Genomic DNA, 22068 nt, shown 5'->3' on the forward strand with positions numbered 1-22068 from the left:
GATTTCTAAGGGCTGGTCCATTATGTGGGCATTAAAGCATATATCCTGAGTTAAGATAATTCAGAGATTCCTTACAGTGCTGCTGAAGGCCAGGGCAACACCAGCCAGAGTAACTATATCTTTAGATAATCAACTTTGGAGGTGTTTGGGGTAATCTTTGTATGAGTTTACTATAAGGAAGTTGTGGGTCATCCAAACATGGTCCACAAAACTATCCTGCTTTGCTCAAAGCTTCTATCTACACTTTTGTGGATCATGCTTGTGCCTTACCTTTAAGCTTTTACTTGTTGAACTTACTTGGACCATGTTTCTGCCTTATTCCAGTTTGCTCACCCACGCAAACTCTATACAAGTTAGTAAGACCTCAATGCTTGAAGGTGGGAATCAAACACAACCACGATTATAAAGATAACAGCCTGCACACCTCAATTGTGTAGGGGGAACCCAGAGTTGAACTGGGGACCTCTTGATCTGCAGTCAAATGCTCTACCACTGAGCTATACCCCCACATGCCAAGTGCTGTATATGCTTATTGTGCAGCTAAACAATGGCTGGTCCTCCACCGTAGTGTTAAAATCACGGTCTGTGCCCACATCTGATTAAAAGTTTTCATGACCTTTTTCAAGTATCCAAAACTCATCTCCTGTTTTAAGAGCAACTAAAAGAAGTACTCATTGTCATCTTCAATAAAGGCACATCTGAATTCACCTTAATTACAATGGATTTCTAAGGGCTGGTCCATTATGTGGGCATTAAAGCATATATCCTGAGTTAAGATAATTCAGAGATTCCTTACAGTGCTGCTGAAGGCCAGGGCAACACCAGCCAGAGTAACTATATCTTTAGATAATCAACTTTGGAGGTGTTTGGGGTAATCTTTGTATGAGTTTACTATAAGGAAGTTGTGGGTCATCCAAACATGGTCCACAAAACTATCCTGCTTTGCTCAAAGCTTCTACCTACACTTTTGTGGATCATGCTTGTGCCTTACCTTTAAGCTTTTACTTGTTGAACTTACTTGGACCATGTTTCTGCCTTATTCCAGTTTGCTCACCCACGCAAACTCTATACAAGTTAGTAAGACCTCAATGCTTGAAGGTGGGAATCAAACACAACAACGATTATAAAGATAACAGTCTGTACACCTCATTTGTGTAGGGGGCACCCAGATTTGAACTGGGGACCTCTTGATCTGCAGTCAAATGCTCTACCACTGAGCTATACCCCCACATACCAAGTGCTGTATATGCTTATTGTGCAGCTAAACAATGGCTGGTCCTCCACCGTGGTGTTAAAATCACGGTCTGTGCCCACATCTGATTAAAAGTTTTCATGACCTTTTTCAAGTATCCAAAACTCATCTCCTGTTTTAACACTAGAACGACCATGACGGTCATTTTGACCGTTTTGAAATTTATATGTGTAATAACTTTGCTGAATAAAAAAATACAATCCTGCTGCTGCCTGACTTTTCCTAAAATAGTCTGTATTTTAATTTAACATTGTTTTTATATACATCACACAAAAGGCAAAGAAAATTCAGTTACTTTTACCAAAGAATTTCTAATAAGGGAAGAAGTTCCACTCTCTCGTTACTTCCGGCTTCTGAACTGGTTGCAGTTCCACCAGAGTTCCATATAGGGGGCGCTCACAGGCCAGTGCAGAATGAATGGGACTCTATGGAGCTATACCCCTCAAAATCCACTTTTCTCAGAATATAATTTTTTGTCTAGTAATTTGAATGTTGCATTTGAAAGGGGAGGCTAAGAAAATACACACCGCTGGGTGTTAGATTTTTTTAAAGTGGCTTTTTTGTTCTAAAAAGCCTTTTAAAATGTCAATGACGTCATACACATATACGGCCAGAGATACTGCTTTACGGCAAGCTCTGAGTCGCTTCCTTTTTTCTCTCGAGGCATCGACAACACAGCTGACAGATTAGACTCTTCCTGTCAATACACGTGCTAGAAAGAGATTTGCTAATGTTTTAAAGACCACGCCGAAATATTCACTCTGACATTCTGGTTCTGCTTCGGATGCCGTCAAGCGGGATCTCCGATCGTAATCAGTCCTTCACTGACCAATCAGCATTCATTAGCAGAATGCTAGCGTGTTATGGGCAACAACGACTCAACCTGTAACAAATCGAAAGGACATAAGTACTCGTTCATTCAACTTTTGACCTATAACCCATGTTGAACTTGCAAAAACTACAATCAAATCTGAGATTTCTCAACGACAATCAGGCGAAAGAGACAAATTTAGCCGTCTAGCTCCATAGAGTCCCATTCATTTTGCACTTTTTGCATTTTTGCATTTGGTTGCTTAGTAACTACCATAGTCTCTGTCAGAGCAACGTAACTAGCGGTCTCGAATAACAAGTGTGGGCATCACCAATAGGCCGAAGGCAAAGCCAGAGTCGGTAACGTAGGCTACTACGGCGTGGATGGACTGAGTTCTGAATCAGAAGGCAACCACCGGGCGCTCGCTCTGTGAAAGGCGCGGTACACGTAGATGGCCGGTGGCTGTTTACATGTTCATATAACTTTATACATCCTCGAACTGGCTGGAATCGTTGCACACATCCTCTCCAAGGAGTGCACCAGCAGTAAAATTGTCCGGAGGAAGTTTATGCAGCAACTGGCAGAGGAGCTGAGAGCGGAGTTTATGGAGGAAAAAAGGGCAGCGGCACACGGTCTGAGCAGCGCTGCGCACCGCAGCAGACGCCAAAACAGAGGCAGTGCCAGGTTAGGTTATAGCTAAATGTTCAAATAAGATACTTATAATTGTTATTTGGCTGTTATGAGTTAAGTTGAATGAATTTCCACACCGTATTTTTCGGGATATGAATGTATGAAATAATTACGGTTTACTATGCCATGATATGAATAATTGAAACACGTATTACTACTCGTATACTAAATGTATAATTAAACTCGTAAAAATGTACATTTCGGTGTTATTACGTTTTTCTAAAGATATCCTAAAACAATACATAATACAATATGCAATTAGGTATTTATCATGAGAGATTATAGAGTTTGGAATCTGGCGGTCAAAATGACCGCTCACGGCAGTTCTAGTAGTTATGGAATTCCGGCACTTCTAATGTTAAGAGCAACTAAAAGAAGTACTCATTGTCATCTTCAATAAAGGCACATCTGAATTCACCTTAATTACAATGGATTTCTAAGGGCTGGTCCATTATGTGGGCATTAAAGCATATATCCTGAGTTAAGATAATTCAGAGATTCCTTACAGTGCTGCTGAAGGCCAGGGCAACACCAGCCAGAGTAACTATATCTTTAGATAATCAACTTTGGAGGTGTTTGGGGTAATCTTTGTATGAGTTTACTATAAGGAAGTTGTGGGTCATCCAAACATGGTCCACAAAACTATCCTGCTTTGCTCAAAGCTTCTATCTACACTTTTGTGGATCATGCTTGTGCCTTACCTTTAAGCTTTTACTTGTTGAACTTACTTGGACCATGTTTCTGCCTTATTCCAGTTTGCTCACCCACGCAAACTCTATACAAGTTAGTAAGACCTCAATGCTTGAAGGTGGGAATCAAACACAACCACGATTATAAAGATAACAGCCTGCACACCTCAATTGTGTAGGGGGAACCCAGAGTTGAACTGGGGACCTCTTGATCTGCAGTCAAATGCTCTACCACTGAGCTATACCCCCACATGCCAAGTGCTGTATATGCTTATTGTGCAGCTAAACAATGGCTGGTCCTCCACCGTAGTGTTAAAATCACGGTCTGTGCCCACATCTGATTAAAAGTTTTCATGACCTTTTTCAAGTATCCAAAACTCATCTCCTGTTTTAAGAGCAACTAAAAGAAGTACTCATTGTCATCTTCAATAAAGGCACATCTGAATTCACCTTAATTACAATGGATTTCTAAGGGCTGGTCCATTATGTGGGCATTAAAGCATATATCCTGAGTTAAGATAATTCAGAGATTCCTTACAGTGCTGCTGAAGGCCAGGGCAACACCAGCCAGAGTAACTATATCTTTAGATAATCAACTTTGGAGGTGTTTGGGGTAATCTTTGTATGAGTTTACTATAAGGAAGTTGTGGGTCATCCAAACATGGTCCACAAAACTATCCTGCTTTGCTCAAAGCTTCTACCTACACTTTTGTGGATCATGCTTGTGCCTTACCTTTAAGCTTTTACTTGTTGAACTTACTTGGACCATGTTTCTGCCTTATTCCAGTTTGCTCACCCACGCAAACTCTATACAAGTTAGTAAGACCTCAATGCTTGAAGGTGGGAATCAAACACAATCACGATTATAAAGATAACAGCCTGCACACCTCATTTGTGTAGGGGGCACCCAGATTTGAACTGGGGACCTCTTGATCTGCAGTCAAATGCTCTACCACTGAGCTATACCCCCACATGCCAAGTCCTGTATATGCTTATTGTGCAGCTAAACAATGGCTGGTCCCCCACCGTGGCGTTAAAATCACGGTCTGTGCCCACATCTGATTAAAAGTTTTCATGACCTTTTTCAAGTATCCAAAACTCATCTCCTGTTTTAAGAGCAACTAAAAGAAGTACTCATTGTCATCTTCAATAAAGGCACATCTGAATTCACCTTAATTACAATGGATTTCTAAGGGCTGGTCCATTATGTGGGCATTAAAGCATATATCCTGAGTTAAGATAATTCAGAGATTCCTTACAGTGCTGCTGAAGGCCAGGGCAACACCAGCCAGAGTAACTATATCTTTAGATAATCAACTTTGGAGGTGTTTGGGGTAATCTTTGTATGAGTTTACTATAAGGAAGTTGTGGGTCATCCAAACATGGTCCACAAAACTATCCTGCTTTGCTCAAAGCTTCTACCTACACTTTTGTGGATCATGCTTGTGCCTTACCTTTAAGCTTTTACTTGTTGAACTTACTTGGACCATGTTTCTGCCTTATTCCAGTTTGCTCACCCACGCAAACTCTATACAAGTTAGTAAGACCTCAATGCTTGAAGGTGGGAATCAAACACAACAACGATTATAAAGATAACAGTCTGTACACCTCATTTGTGTAGGGGGCACCCAGATTTGAACTGGGGACCTCTTGATCTGCAGTCAAATGCTCTACCACTGAGCTATACCCCCACATGCCAAGTGCTGTATATGCTTATTGTGCAGCTAAACAATGGCTGGTCCTCCACCGTAGTGTTAAAATCACGGTCTGTGCCCACATCTGATTAAAAGTTTTCATGACCTTTTTCAAGTATCCAAAACTCATCTCCTGTTTTAAGAGCAACTAAAAGAAGTACTCATTGTCATCTTCAATAAAGGCACATCTGAATTCACCTTAATTACAATGGATTTCTAAGGGCTGGTCCATTATGTGGGCATTAAAGCATATATCCTGAGTTAAGATAATTCAGAGATTCCTTACAGTGCTGCTGAAGGCCAGGGCAACACCAGCCAGAGTAACTATATCTTTAGATAATCAACTTTGGAGGTGTTTGGGGTAATCTTTGTATGAGTTTACTATAAGGAAGTTGTGGGTCATCCAAACATGGTCCACAAAACTATCCTGCTTTGCTCAAAGCTTCTATCTACACTTTTGTGGATCATGCTTGTGCCTTACCTTTAAGCTTTTACTTGTTGAACTTACTTGGACCATGTTTCTGCCTTATTCCAGTTTGCTCACCCACGCAAACTCTATACAAGTTAGTAAGACCTCAATGCTTGAAGGTGGGAATCAAACACAATCACGATTATAAAGATAACAGCCTGCACACCTCATTTGTGTAGGGGGCACCCAGATTTGAACTGGGGACCTCTTGATCTGCAGTCAAATGCTCTACCACTGAGCTATACCCCCACATGCCAAGTCCTGTATATGCTTATTGTGCAGCTAAACAATGGCTGGTCCTCCACCGTGGTGTTAAAATCACGGTCTGTGCCCACATCTGATTAAAAGTTTTCATGACCTTTTTCAAGTATCCAAAACTCATCTCCTGTTTTAAGAGCAACTAAAAGAAGTACTCATTGTCATCTTCAATAAAGGCACATCTGAATTCACCTTAATTACAATGGATTTCTAAGGGCTGGTCCATTATGTGGGCATTAAAGCATATATCCTGAGTTAAGATAATTCAGAGATTCCTTACAGTGCTGCTGAAGGCCAGGGCAACACCAGCCAGAGTAACTATATCTTTAGATAATCAACTTTGGAGGTGTTTGGGGTAATCTTTGTATGAGTTTACTATAAGGAAGTTGTGGGTCATCCAAACATGGTCCACAAAACTATCCTGCTTTGCTCAAAGCTTCTATCTACACTTTTGTGGATCATGCTTCTGCCTTACCTTTAAGCTTTTACTTGTTGAACTTACTTGGACCATGTTTCTGCCTTATTCCAGTTTGCTCACCCACGCAAACTCTATACAAGTTAGTAAGACCTCAATGCTTGAAGGTGGGAATCAAACACAACCACGATTATAAAGATAACAGCCTGCACACCTCATTTGTGTAGGGGGAACCCAGAGTTGAACTGGGGACCTCTTGATCTGCAGTCAAATGCTCTACCACTGAGCTATACCCCCACATGCCAAGTGCTGTATATGCTTATTGTGCAGCTAAACAATGGCTGGTCCTCCACCGTAGTGTTAAAATCACGGTCTGTGCCCACATCTGATTAAAAGTTTTCATGACCTTTTTCAAGTATCCAAAACTCATCTCCTGTTTTAAGAGCAACTAAAAGAAGTACTCATTGTCATCTTCAATAAAGGCACATCTGAATTCACCTTAATTACAATGGATTTCTAAGGGCTGGTCCATTATGTGGGCATTAAAGCATATATCGTGAGTTAAGATAATTCAGAGATTCCTTGCAGTGCTGCTGAAGGCCAGGGCAACACCAACCAACTTGGACCATGTTTCTGCCCTATTCCAGTTTGCTCACCCACGCAAACTCTATACAAGTTAGTAAGACCTCAATGCTTGAAGGTGGGAATCAAACACAACCACGATTATAAAGATGACAGCCAGCACACTTCGTTTGTGTAGGGGGCATCCAGATTTGAACTGGGGACCTCTTGATCTGCAGTCAAATGCTCTACCACTGAGCTATACCCCCACATACCATGTGCAGTATATGCTTATTGTGCAGCTAAACAATGGCTGGTCCTCCACCGTGGTGTTAAAATCACGGTCTGCGCCCACATCTGATTAAAAGTTTTCATGACCTTTTTCAAGTATCCAAACCTCATCTCCTGTGTTAAGAGCAACTTAAAAAAGTACTCATTGTCATCTTCGATAAAGGCACATCTGAATTCACGTTAATTACAATGGATGTCAATGGAGGGCAGAAATTTGGTCAACACAACGATCCTGCATAGCTAAAAGCATCTACTTACATGTACTTATGTGGACCATGTTTCTGCCCTACTCCTGTTTTGCTCACCTATGCAAACTCTGTAAGTTAGTAAGAGAACAAAGCTTGAAAGTGGGAATCAAAGACAACCACTATCATAGAGATAACTGCCTGCACACTGCACCTGTGTAGGGGGTACCCAGATTTGAACTGGGGACTTCTTTATCTGCAGTCAAATGCTCTACCACTGAGCTATACCCCCCACATAGCACATGCTGAATATGCTTATTGTGCAGCAAAACAATGGCTGGTCCTCCACCGTGGTGTCAAAATCACGGTCTGTGCCCACATCTGATTAAAAGTTTTCATGACCTTTTCAAGTATCCAAAACTCATCTCCTGTATGAAAGGCAGATAAAAGAAGTACTAATTTTCATCAATAAATGCACATCTAAATTCATGTTAATTCCAAAGGATTTCAACACTAAGGGCAGAAACGTGGTCCACACAACAATCCTGCATAACTCAAATCTTTGACGTACGTGTACTTACGTGGACCATGTTTCTGCCCTAGCCCAATTTTGCTCATCTACACAAACTCTACCATAACATAAGTTATCTCAGGACTTTTTAGAGCTTTTCAAGCTTTTTTAAGTAGTCACTTGAGATGGGGTCTAAGAGAGACATCTTAACTGAAGTAAAAAAGTTAATTGGTGAAGATAAAAAGCAGTCCAAATATATTTCAAGGTTTACATCTGTTCCTGTGTTTGAAGATAAATCGGTACAGGATGAGGTCAGGAGGTGATGAATTTTACCTCTAATAGCATTCAAACATACATACATGTATAGTTACATTCACAGCTCAATAGAGCTTTGACTATCTGGCAGCCTGGCTACAGTGCTGAAAAGAAACCTTGGGTTGTTCTTATTTTCCTCTGGTAATGATGAGTAATAGGCTGCTCTGGCATTTTTTGAGGGCCTTCCTATAAGCCCTCAGACTGTCTTGACTCTGAACAACATTCTTCCAGATTGGTTGAACGCCATAACTTTCAAGTTTTCGTGAGGCTTGTTTTAATTTGAAGCAACAGAGTCCAGTGTTGTTTGCAGCTGGCCCAAAGCACTGTCTATAAAATGATCAATTAGGGAGGGACTAACAGGGTCCTCTGTTATATTGAGGCATGGCAGTGAATTAAATGCTGATGGACTGACTTCCTTAAATTTAGCTACAGCATTATCAGATAGACATCTACTGTACAAACTTTTACCTAATGGCGTATAGTTGTGTAATAAGATTTTTAAAGTTATTAAAAATGTCTTGATAATAAAAGATTCAGTGGAAATAAGTCTTTAATTTCAATCTCCCCTACAATAATTACTTTGTTGGATTTAAGGGCTAAACTTAATAAAGAGAATTCAGATAAACATTCAGAATACGGACTATAACAAATAGAATTGGCTGTAATGTATTCTCAAATTTTACTCAATTCTGAGAACATGAAAGTACATATTATTCATTCTGTATGTCAGTGCAACAGTTTCCTATTTCAGTGTACAATTCTGCAATGACGGTATAGGGTCTACTGTTTGTATTAAAGATTCCTCCTCATTAAATGAAAAAAAATATCTCATGTCTCCATGCCCTTTAGAACTACCAGAAGTCTCTTCTAATCTGACGCCCCCATTAGATAAGACAACATGTTTTGGCTGTGCTGTCCAAAACATCAACAAATCATTGTTGAAAAAAAAAAAATGATTATATAATATTATATAAAAAAAGTTTTATGATGTGACGGCACTATGGTGGTTACTGTGGTGGTTTGGTTCAGTTAAAGCACAAACACATCCTGGTTAGAGTTAACACTGACATTACAGCTTTATGCAAGATTTGATTGGCGTCATCGATATAGGGTCTCCATCTACTTGAGATGAATATTACATGGTATTCTGTTGAATGCAACTGACGGCGCGCTATTATGAAACCAAAAAATATGAATGTCTTCCTTTTGGTTTCTGATTTTCTTCTCAAATAGGAAATATGTTGCTGTAGCAGATAAAAAAATGCAATTTAATATCTGTGGGACATTAAGACAGAAATCTAATCAGCAGTGCCACTTCAAGAAGAGTTCAGTTTTGTGATGTTCAAATGTAAGACAGAAGACACCCAACCGTCTGTCCATTGAGTGCATATTGATTTTCTGTACGGAGTGACAGAGGTGGGGACTTCTCAGTCCATGTGCAGATGGTCTGCAGTGTAACCTTACTCTGATTAATACCACAATTTGGCCCTGCCAATCAAATACGCTGATTATATTATGACAGAGTTTCTGTCACAAAACTAACACATGGCGGACACCCCACCTCCATCCTGGAGCAACCCCCCCACCCCATCCCATCTCATAATGGATGGCTCTCAGGGGACCGGCCCCATTAAACCCCATTATCTGGATAGAGAGAGGATGAGGAGCAGAGGCATTGATCTGTCCGATTGGACACATCTTCTTATATCACACACAGAAATGGATGGAGTGTGTCAGAGCAGCCTGGTCACGGCAATTTGTTAAGTCATTTTGAATGGTATCACAACGCATTTATTTAGCTTTTTGGCTGTTATTTCACACTATGTAGTCGGACCGGGTTTTCAACCGTTAACACATCCGTGTCAATATTACACACTCAAAGCTACTACTCTGGAAGTGAAAATACATAATATAACAACGCACCGTTCATGTGACAACGATTGGTTTCGTGACAGTAAAGTTTAGCCGACAATTGACAGTTAAACGGTAATTACAGTTAAAGGGTAACTTCATATTTTTTAACCTGGACCATGTTTTCCTTTGTTTTTGTGTGTAAGTGACTGATGGGAAGAACAATCTTTGAAATTAGTCCAGTATGAAGCGAGAATGCTGTGACCAGCAGTTGCGAACCAGACTGCAATGTAATCCTATAGGGCAAATAGGATGCTTGTCGTATTGCCTGTCAAACTGCCCGCGCCTCCCTAGCTGGCCGCTTGCCTCTCATTGAAAATGAATTTTGAGGCGCGTCAATCGCTCCCCGCGTGAAAAGCCCTTAATGGGGGTCCGTGCACCAGGCACATGACTCAAAAGGGTTGTACTTAGTGTTTTAATTAATCATAGGTGTGTTTTGGACAAAACCTCCAATAAACCAATCAGAGTATCATCTCCCATTCCCTTTAAAAGCCAGGCATGTTTGTACCTTGGCACATTGCTATTATGATGGCGGATTTGCTGAGCAGGAAGGAGAGATTTTCAGGAGAAGAAACTGATCTGCTTGTGCGTGAAGTGAAATCTCGTGAGCAGATCATATCATAATACTATTTATCATATCTATTTATTTGTTATTTAAACGACGTGGGTGCCGGATAGGAAATTGACAACTGCATGGGAATGAATTAAAATATAACATATTTGAATATATTTCTTGTTTTCCCGTGATGGTTCGAATAAGCCGCTGTGTCGCAAGTCCCATTTTAGACCCTAAGAGGGTCTAAGAAATCGCTAAGGCGGCAATACTGCTGGAAAGTGAAAGTCCAATATCTTAAGCTCTGGACATGTTCCATCAGAGAATACTGTGTTGTTGGTCTATAGGAGGATAAAATATTTACATTTTTACTAAGTTTGATATAGGAAATTGTAGAAACTATAAAAGGCTGCTCTGCACTGGTCCAGAAAGCCATGTCTAAAACCAAGAGAGGAAGCAAATAAAATGTATGCGTTGTTAGACGAGCAGAGTAACAAGTCCCGCGTCCCGCGGGTGCACAAGGTAAGAGAGCAAATCAACGGACCTCACAGTGCTCCTTATGCGCAAAGGCTAGACCTAGGATGCGTTATCGTGGGTGACATCTGCCTAGGAACAACTCACAAGCCATCAAGTGTTAATGTCCTGAAAAGACATGTGCTCAGTAACGGCCGCACATCTTTTCTTAGCCCATGCCCAAACAAAATCTGAGTGAAGGAGACTCTCAGCCACATGTCATCACGTATCGGCTGTTCTCCAGCCTCTTGTACACAGGAAGAGTGCCTTAGTGGTAGTATAGACATGCTGGGATCTGCTGTTTTTGAAAGAACCAGGGAAGATGAAAAAACAGCTCTTTCAGTGGACGATCAGGTTTTTCTTGACTTAATGGACAGAGAAGTCTATCAAAACGAAGCAAACAGCTGGGCACCATTACCATTCTGCTCCACCAGACAGTGCCTTCCAAGTAACAGAGAGCAAGCAATGAAGTGTCTTTATTCTCTCAGGAAAACACTAGACAGAAAATCTGACATGAGGAAGCAGTACATTGACTTCATTCAGAAAATCTTGGAAAACGAGCATTCGGAGCCTGCTCCTCCACTGAAGAAACATAAAGAACACTGGTACTTACCGTCATTCGGCGTATATCACCTTCAGAAACCTGACCAGCTAAGAGTGGTATTTGATTCAAGTGTGTCCTTAAACAAAATGCTGCTTAGTGGCCCTGATTTGAACAACAGCCTTTTGGGGCTCCTTCTATGTTTCAGAAAAGAATATATTGCATTCACAGCTGATATACAGCAAACACAGAGACTACCTCAGGTTCCTTTGGTATGACGACAACGATCTCAGCAAGAAGGTGAGGGACTACAGAATGAAAGTCCCAACCCGTTCTCATTCCGAACTCGTAAAATAAGGACGTTTGGACAGTGGCTATCAGCGTCTGATGCGACGAAAATGGCGTCTTTCAGCATGTTTGTGTAACGCACTAGGGAGAGCAGCAGTTAGATAGGATTTAGCGAGTAGTATGTAAGGAGGTTGGTTGGGGTGGTGGAACGGAGGAACAAATGTCAAACGGGGCTAGGGAACTGAGGATAGTGTGAACTCGGGAACTCGGGACAGTGGGGCTTGGGGAACGAAGTGCTGCGGCCAGCTAGGCACGTGGTCCAGGGCTACAGACAGCAGCGAAGGCGGAACCCCTCCGGCGGCCGAGCAGGACAGCGAAAACCTCTGGCGGCCGAACAGGTCGACGAAGGTAGAACCCCTCAGGCGGCCGGGCAGGACGTCGAGGACTCTTAGGACGCCGTCTGAGACCGAGCAGGACAGCAAAGGCTGAGTCCCTCGGGAGGACAGACAGGACTGTGAAGATTCTCTGGAGATCTGTGGCGAAGACGAAATCCATCAGGCGGCAGAGCACGAAGGCAGAATCCCTCTGGCGACCGTCGGTGAAGGCGACACTCCTCTGGCGACCGGTGGTGAAGGCAATACCCCTCTGAAGGCTGTCGGCGAAGGCGCTACCCCTCTAGCGGCCAAACAGGAAGTCGAAGACTCTCAGGCAGCCGTCGACGAAGACGAAACCCCTCTGAAGACCAGCAGCGAAGGCAGAATCCTTCTGGAGGCCGGCGGCGAAGGCAGAATCCTGCTGGAGGCCGGAGGCAAAGGCGAAACCCTTCTGGAGGCCGGCGGCGAAGGCAGAATCCTTCTGGAGGCCGGGCAAGTGAAGTAACAAATGGGCTGGAAGCAGGCGACAGGTCAGCTGGACTGAAGACAGGCGACAGGTCAGCTGGGCTGGAGTCCGCCAACAAGGCAACAGGATCAGGAGTCGGCCAGTCCGCTGACAAGGTAACTGGAACAGTCACAGGAAACAAGGCAACAGGAACAGGAGTCGGTGGGACCACCGACAAAACACGGGGAGCAGGAGTCGGCCGGACCACCGACAAAACACCATGCCAGAGACTGGCAAAGTCTCTGGGGCGCCGGAGACCGGCAAAGTCTCTGAAGTGCCAGACAGTCCTGGAGGCGTCGAGCTCCGGTGCAGTCTCTGAGACAACGGTCAATGAAGGCTCTGGGAGGTCGATCATCGAAGACTCTGGGAGGTCGGTCATCGAAGACTCTGGGAGGTCGGTCGATGAAGACTCTGAATCACTGGACGTCAGCTGAGCTCTGGATGGCTGGATGTCAGCCCTGGAACACTGGACAACTGAGGCTCTGGAACACTGGTCAGCTCAGGCTCAGGAACATTGCTCAACTCTGGAACACTGGACAACTGAGGCTCTGGAAGACTGGTCAACTCTGGAACACTGCACAGCACAGAGGATTCTGGCCCGCTGCACAACACCGATGGCTCAGGTAGACTGACAGGATTGGAGATGGGGAGGCCAAATTCCTGCACCGTAGCCTGCCAGTGCACCTCCATAAGGTGCCTAGCAAAGGCAGGATCCTCCTCATGAAGATCGCGGAAAAAATGTATAAGACCTTCACTGACCGAGAGTCCAGAGGGTGAAAAAGTGGCACAAACTCCAAAACTGCTGGGTCCATATTTGGTGGGATCAATCTGTCACAGTGGTAAGTAGCGAGGCTTGGACCCAAATGCAGTTCAGTTCAGAGTTGAGAATTTACTAACAAGAAAACTACAACAAAAGGTGTCCAGAAACTGGCAGAGCAAAAACGAGTTCCAAAAAATCACAGGGGAAACTGGAGATATGAAAACCACAAGGAAACTCAGCAACATGGAAACCGCAACTCAACCACCAACAGTACACAGACAGAACGTAATGATCCCACAAGACACAAAGGAAACACAGAGACTAAATATATATTATAAATATACTATGCATAAATACTATATATATATATATACTGTAACTTTTCTGCTGCAAACTCTATAAGTAAAATACAGCACCTAAACTACCAATATTGTGTTTGGAAACACTTGAACAGAGAAACTCTTTAATGCACACCCACACTTTCTTGCTCTGTGACTGCATGGGAGTACTGCTCCCAAATGAGCTTCTGAGCTTCACATCCTAAACTCTTGGGGATGAAAGAAAGAACGAGCAGAGGCAACACATCATCGGTGGAGAAGTGAAGAGGAGACATGAGAGTAGGGGGAGAAGTCACCTACGATGGCAGGCCTGAGGTGTGATGAAAGAGAAAGACTCATCAAGGGGATGATATTGGAGGCTAGGTGGTGCTGGATCATTCTTTGCTCTTTAAAGGAAGATGTTTCTTTGAACTCTGAACAGCTTAAAATTGTAATGACAGTTGGTAATGAATATGTCACTGTCACCATAAGATCCTGCTTGATGGTATTGCTCCCTGTGGAAGAGCTGTTGAAGAAATGGAGCTCTAATTTAAATAAGCATTGAGGTAACAGGTAACATTATTTATAGATTGTTTGACAATATCACGGATGTGTTATTATTATTGCAGGCTGCACTGAGTTCTATAAAATGTCAATCAAAGGTAGATTTAAAAACTTCTAAATTATTTAAGAGTGATTCATTTCATAATTCTTTCTATTGACATTTGAGCATCATCTCCCTGTTAATGATCATTTATTTCATTTCTGAATTGTGAAGCTTTGTAACTTGAATTTGTAACTTTGTAAAGTCAGTTTCAACATGAGCGCTGAGTGACATTTAATAATGACGATGACTGAGATTTAACCGTAATGATGGTTTGAAGAAACGCGATGGATTAGTTGTGCAGACACTACAAAGAGCCACAGCGTAATGACAGCTGCTCTGGCACCGTTGGAGAATCTCGCCGATGCGACACAGTCTGTAAAATTCTTTGCTGTTCTTCTCATTGACAGGTCTAATGAGTGGTGGAGTGGATGTTTAAGGGTGTTTCTACAACCATTTATGGCTATCTGTGGACGTGCGCTGAGCTTGGCAATGATTGAGATTTATTAAACAGAATTAGGCTAATGTGCAGCTTTATAAATCTAATGAAAAGAATGCGTCCGTGTATTTCTGTTGTTGGGCGTACGCACAGTTTTAGTCATGAATCTACAGAGTTTTATTTATCTGGCCCTTCATGTTTTTTCATATGTGTAAAAACTAGATTCATAGTTGTTAACTTGACAATGACATCTAGGATGGGGTATCAAACTAATACGGAGTTGTTTCTTTTTATGATCACATAAATAGAGCTAGATTGTCACACCCAGCTTCTGCTCGTAGGTCATGTCTTTATTTTTTTTTCACATTCATCATCTTAGTTTGCTCATTTCCTGTTTTATTTTGATACTCACTGTTTGTTTCTGTTTTATGTAAATTTCCTTTCAGGTCTTTGTCTGCCTTCCCGCCTTCTGTGATCACCTGCCCCGACCTAATGTCCTGCACGGTTTAATTGTCCCCCACCTCCCTCATGTTGTATATACACTCCTTTTCCTTTTGTTCAGTGCCAGTTCATCTTGTACCCTTGTGTCTTGCTTTCCAGCCTCTTTTCATGTGTTCCTAGTTAGTAATTGTGCAGACCATTCTGCCTGTTTTTTGACCAAAGTCTCTGCCTAGTGTTTTGGATACTGTCGTCTCATTTACCTTTTTGACTGCTGCCTGTTTTTAGACCCAGCCTCTGCCTTGTGTTCTGTGGAAACCTTTGCTTAATCTTTGTACTGCAACAGTGGACATCACATATTAGTTGGTGCAGCCCTAATACACATACAAACTAGAAGATGACAAAGGAATCGTCAAAGTATTGCGCCACAATATCATCCTTCATATCAGCTTCCTACCTGTTAAGTCACCTGAGGATGGGGAAGGGAGGATCTCACTCAAGTGTTATGGATTCAGAGAGTGAGGTTGATAAGGTGGATCTCATGCCCCATGCATCCAGCCACTCATTTGCAGAATGACAGTTCCTTATTAGCAGCTAATCCTGTTAGCCTCTTGACCCCATGCAAAGGACACCTCTCCAGGGAGAGTGGACCAACAAGATTCCATCTTTTACAGAATAACCTGACCAGTGACCCTTGTTTAATTAATTTGATGGTTGTACTATGATGGATCAGCAGTGATGCAACTTTTTAAATTTGCTTTAAAACTGAAACTTTATTTTCCTGAGATTAAAGTGGCCATATTATGGTCATTTTCAGGTTCATAATTGTAATTTGAGATTGTATCAGAATAGGTTTACATGGTTTCATTTTCAAAAAACACCATATTTTTGTTGTACTGCACATTGCTGCAGCTCCTCTTTTCACCCTATGTCAGGTCTCTGTTGTAGCTACAGAGTGAGACCTCGCAACTTCTGTAACATCTTTGTTGTCAGTCGCACATGCGCAGTAGCTAGGTAGGAATTACATGAGCTAGCTAGCTGTTTCTGCAACTTCAGCCTGTACAAGGCAGGATTAGCAGGGAGACTTCTTTTAAATGAGGGCGCACTTCCAACTTTGTGTGGAATACCTGCAGAACAGGGACATGTAAGTAGTTCAATACAATTTATTTTGTAGATTAGAGTGAATTTGTGTGTGTTGTAGCAGTGTTAACAACGGTTAGCACCCTTTTTTTTTCAAAGTTTGTATGCGTGTGGAAGCACCAGAGACACAAAATATCACCCCAAATCCCAGAAAAAGAGATATTTCTTCATAATATGGGCACTTTAAAGAATTAAAAATGAAGCCTGTCTAAAGTCTGTTGGCAGAGTCAATCACAAAGTGAACCGGGTTTGTAAGCGTGCTGTACCGTTTCCATCTTGTTTGTGGTTTCCATGAAATGCAGTGGCATTGTTGTCAGGTGGGAAGCTAGTGAGGGATCACGTCCTTGTCTGCACTTGTGATCAACCTACTGGTTGGTCACTCAGGGTTAAAATTCAATTTAAATCACTGTACATAATTCCAGCTACATATACAGGATCTGGAACAGTCTCCAATGAAACAAAGTTGTGATCTTACATATTTTGGTACTGCCGCCCATGTGGCACTGTTCTGGACCACAATTCATATGTGGTTAAAAGAATGTGTGAATGTGTTATGGGATAAAAAAAAATAAAAAGGTATGGAGGTAAGCATGATCATCCTCCCTGGAAAAATATTTATTTTTAACAAAAACATGGTGAATAACTGAAATTTAATGATATAAACCTGTACTTTGGTTCAGAAGTAGCACCCTAAACGGCAACAAATGACAATGTTACCGTGAGTGTACAGTGTGAGAGCTTCACACTAACTGGACTGGAAAAAAATCTATCAGGTATTTTCCTCCATACATATTTGGCAGTTAGTGACATTAGTAAATGTATGTCGTAGGAGGTTGCCAAAGTTATGTAGTTTGTTTTTTGTGAGGGAGTAACCAGAACATTACACAGCTGTCTATGTTTTTGCCTCCATTTTTTTGCATTTGTCAAAGCCATTCATAAGGGGCATTCAGTGTTATTGGCATGCCTCTCCACCTCTCCACCATGTGTCAACAAAAATAATAAAGATCACACAAATAATTATAATAATAATAATAATAATAATAATAATAATAATAATAATAATAATAATAGAAGGTTTTGTAAGTTTTTGTGGCAATGATCGTAGAAGGTGAACTCAAAACAAAGAATTCGCTGGCCAAAGTCATGAACGCTACTTAACATGCCCCCTCTGCATTCAAAACAAAGCCAAAGTGACAGCGGCTGTAATGAAACGTACGATGTGAATGATTAATAAAGATCACTTAAAGGCTCCCGCCTCAATTAATAAAAGATTTGCTTGTTTTACCCTCCACCCCCTGCTGTGCCTGTTCTCCTCCAGCCCCTCCATCCTGTCCCAGCTAGACAACCAGCACACAGTGAAATTCCCTGCTGGGACTCAGTGTTTGGGCTGGGTGTCTGCTCAGTGAGGCACTGCTAGCCATGCGGCACGAGGAGGTCGACAGATGGATGGAGGAGGGGGTGTGAGTGGAGGGATTGGAAAGTGGGGTGGGAGGAAGAAAGGGTAGTGATTTTACTATTTAAATGCCAGAGCCTGCCTCACCCTCTGTGGCTCTCAGCCCCAAGCCCATTAGATCCAACTGAAGATATAAATCTTCAAAAACATTAATTAATTAATTTAATTAATTAATTCAGTTTGGGGTTGTGAACTGTTGGGCAGACCAAAAGAAAATGAACTCATGATGGCACTTATCAGTCCCTCCAGGATTTCGTGGCCTTTTTTTGAGATTGTTGCGGCCCAAAATGCCTGATTTCGCGGGAGCTTTTGTAAAAAATTGCGATAAAAGTTGCGATGTCTATTGTATGTTTGTTGCAATGAAGTTGCGGGAGACAGTGAAAGTTGCAAAAAAGTTGCAATTTTCTTTTTGTATAGTTCTTTAAAAATAAAAAGGAAACTTGTTTTGGGGAGAATAAAACTACTCTGGCCTGAAATTTCCTAGTAACCTTACCAAAAAAGAGGATACTGCAAATGTTGGTATAATATGAAAATGGCTGGTGGATTTAAAACAAAAAATAATTTATTGAATGAATCAAATTTGAACATATCTGTCAGTGGCTTGTTGATCTTTACATTGTTAGTTATTTTCCTATGGCCTGGGACACACATTCATATGGTTTGATAAAGTACTCATTGGACTTTAACTTATAATTGCACTTACAATAACAAGCGTAGCTGTCCTCAATTTAGGTCATCCTGTACGTCTCATCTCCTTTTTCTCCTGCATCCACCGTGTGTGTGTTGTTTTTGTGTGTGTGTCTGCGTGTGTGTTTGTGTGTGTGCAAGCGTCAGTTGCGGGGGGTATGAAGCAGTAGCCCTGCCCGCTGCAGAGAGCCGACAGCCAAGATGGAAACGGCAGCAACTTCAGCGACTTTTAAATCGTTACAGTCTACATTGATGTTAAAATGTATTGGGCGGTCTGAAATGTTTTGCACGGTCTTTCGCTGTACGTTTTGTTGGTAAATGAGTCACACACACGTCTCGTCTTCATATCAAAAACAAGGAAATGATCAACCTGTTCTCACTCCCGATTGGTCATTGGTTCTCAGAGTGCACGTGGGACTGCTGTGATTGGGTGAAGTCGTGGGAAACTTCAGGTTATTGGTCAAATGTGCGGAAAAGTTGCGGTGACTGGTCAAAATTGCGAGTCGCACCAAATTCGCGGTGATTGGTTGAATTCGCCTGAATTGGCGCTATCACGACATCGCGAAATCCTGGAGTGACTGACTTATGGCGGGCATTTGTTGTTGTTGTTTTTTACAGTAAACAATTCAATTAATTGAAAAATGTGATTAATCAATAATGTTACTAATTGTTGCTGGCTTATTGTTTTTATTTGTATAGGACGTTGATTCATTTGGCACCTGTTTTGGTACCTTGCACGGCTGCTGGATTCTGCTGATCCGCTGGATCACATATCACATAAAAATCCATCTTGTCAGGCTTCAAATAAATGTGTTTGTGTTTGAAGAGCAGGTAGGAACCGCTAAAAACACAACAAACTCGCTGTCCTCTCCACCCAATGGACAGACACACTTCCTAGGCTGAGAATTACGGTAGGAACCGCTAAAAACACAACGACCTCGCCGTCTTCTTCACCCGACTGAACACACTTTATTGGTTTAGAATTACGGCAACAATTGCTAAACACACGCCAACTCACGGTCCTCTCTTTCCGATTTACAGCCCCCCTCTCTTGGCTTAAAATAACTCACCGTAAACAGATGTGGCCTGCTTGCCTGGTCCTCCGGTAACGTTAGCAGTTAGCAGGGTTAGCATGGCGGCGTTAGCCAGGACCAGTCGGGATCACTTTACTGGCTGTGTCTCAGTTGTTTTTGCGAGTAACCAACTCAAGTACTCTAGCTATATAATTCAATGTGAGTACACAAATGTTGAAATGACATAAAATGTCCATCCTGTAGCTGTGATAAATTAGCCTGGAGCTAATGCTTACCTGTTCAGGAGGAAATTAGCCAACTCTGCGTCCTTTGGGGCTCTAAGCTGTCTCCATCTTTCAAATACATCTCCAATATTTACCCATGGTTTGTTATGTCTCTGGTCACTAGTGTTGGGAGTAACGCGTTGCAAAAGTAACACAATTACAGTAATGTATTCCTTTTTGCTGTAACACAGTAATATAACGCATTACTAATTACATTTCGGTAATATTATACCCGTTACAATCTCAGTAACACAAGTTACAACGCATTTTAATGCAACATTTAGTGGTGTTTTGTTTTTTTAAGAATTCACCAACACTGCGAAACATTTCTTCAAAGGAAAAAAAAAAGCCGTGAGTATTATTTCCTGTTGCTGTATTCGATGGTTCAGATGACTGCAGAGACAGATACATTTGCGAGATGGATTTTATTTTCAGGAGTTATTACGCTGCGTTGAAGCGAGCTGTCCCGTTACTGTTCCTGTGGTCAGAGCCAGAACCAGAGACAGTACGGAAAACATTTGTGTCCCAACAGGTGACGGTACGTCAGCGCGGACAGCAATGTGTCCGAGCACATTGCATTTTATCAGCCGTGGAAAGTAACTATGCCGTACTTCAATACAACTGAAAGGTACTTTTAATTGAGTATTTTCATTTTCTCCTACTTCCCTATTGTATGTTTTACTTCTCTATTTGTATATATTTAGTTACTTTGCATATTCATATTAATTATACAAAATGTTATGAATAATCTATGATGTATTAAAGTGGATAAAGAGGAGACTTTATTGATCTGGTGGTGAAATTCACAAGCTACCTGCCAAGTCAAACTTCCGCTGTTATTTTGGTGAAAGTAACTCAAAAATAATGCAAAAGTAGTGTAAATCATTACAATTCAGAGACAGTAATATTGTAATATAACTAATTACTCTCAGATGACAGTAACTAGTAATCTATAATGTATTACATTTTAGAAGTAACTTGCCCAACACTGCTGGTCACGCAACTGTTTTTTTTTTTAGGTCGGGTAGAATCTATCTCCATTGATCCTGTTTGTTTGTTTGCTTTTTTTACAGGTATATCTGGCGGCCCGGCCTGACTGTCAAACTGGGGCAGTTGATAACAACACACAGTCCAAAACACAAACAGAAATTCCGTCACGGAACGGAAATATCAAAGGGAGAAAATACTGGCGTTGTTGTCAGAAAAGATAGTATTTCAACTTAGCATGTTTCCTTAAAGCAGCCATATTATGCTCATTTTCAGTTTCATAATTGTATTTTAAGGTTGTACCAGAATAGGTTTACATGGTTTAATTTAAAAAAAAAAACATATTTTTGTTGTACTGCAGTGCTCTCTCTCACTGCTGCAGATCCTCTTTTCACCTGGTCTCTGTTTTAGCTACAGAGTGAGACCTCTTTTCTTCTTCTTCTTCTGTATTATCTTTGATTGCACTCGCACATGTGCAGTAGCTCAGATGTAGATCATGTCAGCTAGCTAGCTCCATAGACAGTAAAAGAAAGGCTGTTTCTACAACTTCGGTCAGTTACAAGGCAGGATTAGCTGGGAGACTTATAAATGAGGGCGCACATGTAAGTAGTTCTTTTGTAGATTATGGTGAACTTGTGTGTGTTGTAGCAGTGCTTTGCTATTGAGAACGAGGTAGCATGCTAGCGTTAGCATGCTAGCGTTAGCATTAGCATTAGCATGCTAACGCTACGAGCTAATGGTTGCGGTTAGCCTGCTCGTTTCGTGCCGATTTTGAACAGCTCACCCAGAGACTGAAGGCAGGACACATTCAGAAACTGTATCTCACTCTAAACAGCATGGATGGATTTTTTTCAAAGTTTGTATGTGTGTAGAAGCACCACAGACACAACATAACACCCCAAATCCCAGAAAAAGTGATTTTTTCATAATATGGGCACTTTAATATCTGATGAAGCATTGGGGTCATTTTGGGATTTATTACAGTAATTATATTACATATTGGACCTTTAACTTTCGTCGCCCCATAACGCTCACTTTTTCTTGCCTAAACTGAACCGTAATGACCGTCGGGTAACTGAACCACCAACTGTTGACCTGATGGAGCACTATGCTGAGCATC

At 41.7% G+C, this 22068-nt stretch overlaps 9 non-coding genes across 9 annotated transcripts; all 9 read right to left on the reverse strand.

The window, feature by feature from the left end:
• Positions 1 to 435: 435 nt before the first annotated feature.
• Positions 436 to 507, reverse strand: trnac-gca. The gene has a single exon. It is a non-coding gene; the product is annotated as a tRNA-Cys (tRNA).
• A 649-nt stretch (positions 508 to 1156) lies between these two features.
• Positions 1157 to 1228, reverse strand: trnac-gca. Its single transcript has one exon. It is a non-coding gene; the product is annotated as a tRNA-Cys (tRNA).
• A 2391-nt stretch (positions 1229 to 3619) lies between these two features.
• Positions 3620 to 3691, reverse strand: trnac-gca. Its single transcript has one exon. It is a non-coding gene; the product is annotated as a tRNA-Cys (tRNA).
• Positions 3692 to 4340: 649 nt separating this feature from the next.
• Positions 4341 to 4412, reverse strand: trnac-gca. The gene has a single exon. It is a non-coding gene; the product is annotated as a tRNA-Cys (tRNA).
• Positions 4413 to 5061: 649 nt separating this feature from the next.
• Positions 5062 to 5133, reverse strand: trnac-gca. Its single transcript has one exon. It is a non-coding gene; the product is annotated as a tRNA-Cys (tRNA).
• Positions 5134 to 5782: 649 nt separating this feature from the next.
• trnac-gca lies at positions 5783 to 5854 on the reverse strand. The gene has a single exon. It is a non-coding gene; the product is annotated as a tRNA-Cys (tRNA).
• Positions 5855 to 6503: 649 nt separating this feature from the next.
• On the reverse strand, positions 6504 to 6575 carry trnac-gca. Its single transcript has one exon. It is a non-coding gene; the product is annotated as a tRNA-Cys (tRNA).
• Positions 6576 to 7036: 461 nt separating this feature from the next.
• Positions 7037 to 7108, reverse strand: trnac-gca. The gene has a single exon. It is a non-coding gene; the product is annotated as a tRNA-Cys (tRNA).
• A 427-nt stretch (positions 7109 to 7535) lies between these two features.
• Positions 7536 to 7607, reverse strand: trnac-gca. The gene has a single exon. It is a non-coding gene; the product is annotated as a tRNA-Cys (tRNA).
• Positions 7608 to 22068: the final 14461 nt, after the last annotated feature.

Source organism: Sander lucioperca, chromosome 6 (assembly GCF_008315115.2).
Source record: "Sander lucioperca isolate FBNREF2018 chromosome 6, SLUC_FBN_1.2, whole genome shotgun sequence".
NCBI lineage: Eukaryota > Metazoa > Chordata > Actinopteri > Perciformes > Percidae > Sander > Sander lucioperca.